At 31.8% G+C, this 5,000-nt stretch overlaps 1 long non-coding RNA gene across 1 annotated transcript in view; it reads right to left on the bottom strand.

Annotated features, from left to right (window-relative positions):
• Nucleotides 1–210: 210 nt before the first annotated feature.
• Nucleotides 211–5,000, bottom strand: part of LOC144967674 (uncharacterized) — a 4,828-nt gene continuing 38 nt past the window's right edge. Inside the window, exons 1-3 of the long non-coding RNA XR_013644436.1 lie at nucleotides 4,723–5,000; nucleotides 3,596–3,768; nucleotides 211–3,267 (exon numbers count right to left, since the gene is read on the bottom strand). The exon at nucleotides 4,723–5,000 is cut by the window's right edge and continues 38 nt beyond it. This is a non-coding gene — a long non-coding RNA (uncharacterized LOC144967674). The remainder of the gene's footprint in view (nucleotides 3,268–3,595; nucleotides 3,769–4,722) is intronic.

Genomic DNA, 5,000 nt, shown 5'->3' with positions numbered 1-5,000 from the left:
GTTTTTCTCTTTATTTTGTCACCTCTAATCCATACATTGGTGAGTTTACTGAGTGCGGCGTTTGATAGCTGTTTTCTTCTTTGTACATCCTCGGTGTCTCCAATTAGTGAGCCGACTTTCTTTGTTCTTTTCCATTCCTCTTTGTTCCTCGATATTGTTGTAAATTCGGTTTTATTGGCATTGACTTGGAGGTTATATTTCATGAGGGTATTTTGTATGATGTCTATATGGCTGACACCTGTTGACATTGAGCTTCGGCTCAGTGGATAGTCTTATGTTTCCATTTATTCACTGTGTGGAATCTTTAATTTTTACCTGATGTGGACTAATCTTAATATTGGAACTTTTAACTTAAGATCTATTAAAAGTAACATTCGAAAGGAACAACTGTGTCAAGATTTAGAAAGTTATAAAATCGATGTGTTGTGTTTACAAGAGACGAAGATCCAAGATGGCGTCGACCAAACAATAAATGGTCACAGACTGCTGTGCTTTGCTTCCAGTTCACCTCACTATGGTGGTGGATTTCTCATAAATAAAAACTGCAGGGATTTGACTAGTGACGAATGGAATGTTTCGGACAGAATATGTGTTCTTGAGCTTAAGTGTAAGATCAATTCAAGGAACCAGAATAACAATAACAAAGACGATCACGGTAAGAAGACGTTCACTATCTCAATCGTAAATGTTTACGCACCAACAAGTCAACGCGCAAAACAATACCCAGAGGAAACTGATAAATTTTACAAAGACCTAGACGATACACTGAACAAAATAGGAAACAAATCAATATTAATAATTGCTGGAGATTTTAATGCCAAAGTAGGAAAACGTCTCGACAGTGACACACTATGTTTAGGATCATACTCAAAAGGAAAACGTAACGATAACGGAGAAAAATTAGTCCAGTTCTGTGAACAGAGAAAACTTTTCATAACAAACAGTGCTTTCAACCACCCATCAAGACACCAGACATCATGGGTAGGACAAAGGAAAGACCAAACCCAAGACAAAATGATAACAATACACAACCAAATAGACTATATCATATGTCGACACCGCCATAAACACTACTCAACCAACTCGCGATCATACGGTGGTACACTGCTAACATCCGATCACAAACTTGTAAAAACGAATTTCAACATAAATGTGTACAGACAACGAAGACAGAAAGGTAAAACGGCAGTCAAAATAAACACGGCAAAAATAGTAAATGAGCGAGAATGTCGCATTCATTACCAATATGAACTTAACTCAAGTCTATGGAAAATAAAGCAAAACAGCAATCCAAACAATGAATGGAAAGAGACGCAAGCGGCAATGAAATATGCGGGGGAAGAAAGTGCAGGCTCTATTAAGGGGGGACCTGTAGTCAAAAATCCATTTTTGATTGTAATGCTAATATTGCTATTCCCTTGTTATTTTCAGGTGGTAGGAGGTCTAATTTGATGATTAATACCAAAAAAAGCCAAAAAAAAAATTTTTTTTAGACATAGTGAGAAAAAATAGGCTAAAAATAGACCAAAAATCCCAAAATTTCTTACAGTAATGCAGCCAAAACCAACGAATAGATCTCTTCCAAATTTACACACAATGTTTCTTACAACAAGAGCTACACCATGACGTAAAGGTTTAGCAATAGTCCTGAAAATAAATTTTTAAGAATTTTTTTTCGATTTCGGCAGAAAATTTGGCGCGGAATTACAGTAAAAATTCGATTTAAAAATTCATAAAACTGCTCAATTTTAGTTTACCCCAAAACCCCTACGTCATGGTGCAAAACACATTATAAGAAAGATTCTGACCAAATTTGAAGACAATCTGATGGAAAATAATCCAGATATGAATGTTAGAAAATCAGAAAAAGACGCAAAATGGAATTTTGAGAAAACGCAAAATTTGTCTTTAATTTGATAATAAAGTTAATTTTGCAGACAAGCAAAGGCAAACATCCATCAAAATTTCAAAGTATATTCAATATGGAACAAGAAAACAGTAAAATTTTGTACATTTATCAAATTCTGAAAAAATTATGATCGATTCGCTAACCCATACCCCTAAGAAAAAATTTGCGGAAAAATTGAATGATATCAGTTTTTTACAAAAAAATTAATTTAGCGATCATATATGCTTTATATTTATAAAATTCATCAATTAAATCACATAAACTAATAATGTGATGTATAATTTGATGTTAAACACCTAAAAAAAACTCAGAATTTTTAAAATAAAATTTTTAAGGAGCATTATAGGCTAAAATTAGACGTAAAACCCTAAAATTTCTAACATAGATGCACCGAAAACTAGCATATAAATTTCTTTCAAATTTAAACACAATGTTTCTCACATAAATAGCTATATCGTGATGGAAGAATTTATCAATAGTCTGGAAAATAAAATTTTTAGAATTTTTATTTGATTTTGACTGAAAATTTGGCGCGTATCGACAGAAAAAAATGAATTTAAAATTTTATAAAATTGTTAAATATTAATTTACCCCCAAAAACTTCCATCATGATGTAAAACACATCATAGAAAAGATTCTGAATAAATTTGAAGATGATCTAAAGGAAAATGACTAAGATAGGATTGCCAGAAAATCAGAAAATGACATAAATCGGAAATTTGAGAAAGCGCAAACTTTTTTAATAATTTGACATTGAGACTGATTTTGCAGGCGAGTAAAAGAAATGATCCATCAAACTTTCAAAATATGACCATTATAGGACAAGAAAACAAGAAAACTTTATAATTTAATCTAAGTCTAAAAAATGTATAATCGATTCGCTAACGCATACCCCTAAAAAAAAAAAATACTATAAAATTCAATTTTTTCCGTATTCAGAGATAAATAATTTTGAGGTCAAATATGATTTATATCTTATGAATTCATTATTGTAATCACAAAAACTAATTATTTACTGTATACAATAGATTATAAAGAGATTTCTAGATATATTAAAAAGTCTCGAAATATGATTTCGTAAAATATGATATGGCGCGCTACCCTCATTTTTCAATGCTGCTTGAGAGACAAGTCATATAAAATTAGATATCTAGTCAATTTTAACTGCAAAATCAATTCTATTTTATACAATAAAACAGCTAAATGATGCAAATATATATAGCTCAGAATAAAAAGCAATTTGCTTTCCCAAATCCCTTGGAAAAAAATTCCTTTCGCCTCAATGCAGGAAAAATCAACACCACTTGTTTGCCACCGCTTTTCAGTACCGTAGTTCCACAAAGAGGGTTGATCTTGCTCTGGTTGGAAAAAAAAAAAAAAAGAGATATTTCATTAGCAATTTTTGGAAATACATTATAAGTCATTGACATAAAATGCATCTGTCAAAGAAAGACCAATAAATAAAATGGTCATCATTCACACCAACACGGTTGAAATTTCATTGTTTTTACATCCACAGAACAGAACTCTTGGCGACAAACAATTTTCTGTTATTAAGTTAATATATTCAGTAGTAATTCATTTCAAATGATGTTTTATCATTTTCATTTAGAAAAATGAGTATTTACTTTATTGATCATTAATCAAAATGTAAAGGCGCTATAAAGATTTGGAAACATTACTAACCAGTGTCAAAAAGTACATGCAGACACTCTGCTGTGCTGGCCCAGATGATGGTTTGCTGGTTGATCAGTTTGCCACAGGAGGGCCTCAACACACCTTTCCAGAATAGCCCTTGAGCCAGCATCTTTATTTATTGTCAGGACACCAGTACAGTCAACTGAATTCTTTCATGTTAGCTGTCGATGAAAACAAAAAATTAAATTAAATTCACTGCAGTGAAAATGGTACATGCAAATGCCATTGCTAAAGTTTAAAACAACAACAACAACAATAATAATAATAATAAAAAAATAATAATAATAATATAATAATAATAATAATAATAATAATAATAATAATAATAATAATAATAATAAAAATAATAATAAGAATAATAATAATAAGAATAATAATAATAATAATAATAATAATAATAAATAATAATAATAATAATAATAATAATAATAATAATAATAATAATAATAATAAAATAAATAATTTGGAAAAAAAAAAACATTATCTAACATTGTCATTATCATTATCCTAGACATTTCAAACACTACTAAAACTGCTACCACTACAGACCTTATCATTATCTATCATAGATATTTACTCTCTCTTTCTCTCCCTCTCTATCACTATCTCTCGAACATAACATACCAAACCCAATTTTCCGATATAAATCCCCCCCCCCCCCCCCTCCAAAGAAAAAAAAAGTTGAAAAGTGTGGACGATGTATGCAGTATCAGCCAAAATAAAGATAATTACAATAACTGAATGAAAAGTACTTTTTTTTAAAAGGGTCCTGATCCTGAGACTGAGAATGTCTTTTCTTCTTGTGAGTCGCACGAACTTCACGAACCCTCTTGACAGTCTTGATCTTGACAAATTTGGAAACATATTGACTGGGAATCGAACCTTGAAACATCTGATCAGGTCTAGGTTTTATCGCCTGACATGGAGGGCTGATTTTGTTTGGGGAGGGGGGGGGGTAGTATTTTATTATTGTTTGGCCCTGTTATTTTTCATAAAATAAAGTTAACTTGCGATAACAACCTGATGCACAGTCGAACAAACACACAATCTCACAAGGCATGTTTAGTTATAAAAATAAGCAATAAATTAAAATGAGGTGTATTTCTTATGCTTACCTTGTAAACTGAGTATTCTGTGACTTGAATAGAGTGAAGAATTACCAAAGTTCATCAAAATCAACTTGTAATGCGATGAGTGAGGTCCGAAAGCGAATGAATTCATAATATTGTAAACAAAGGCAGGGACAGTCAGGGAGCGGCCATTGACGCTATCGTGGTGCATTGTGGGTCACTATTGCCACGTTCGAGGATAAATTTAGATCGGAATCATGTTTTGTTACTAAATTTAGACGCACCGTGACCTGACCTCTCAAATCAACCAATGAGAGCTCGTG

Source organism: Berghia stephanieae, chromosome 3 (assembly GCF_034508935.2).
Source record: "Berghia stephanieae isolate SIO BIC M18660-M18661 chromosome 3, UCSD_Bste_1.3, whole genome shotgun sequence".
NCBI lineage: Eukaryota > Metazoa > Mollusca > Gastropoda > Nudibranchia > Aeolidiidae > Berghia > Berghia stephanieae.
Note: the sequence above shows the minus strand (reverse complement) of the source record. Positions and strands in the feature narration are given on the sequence as shown.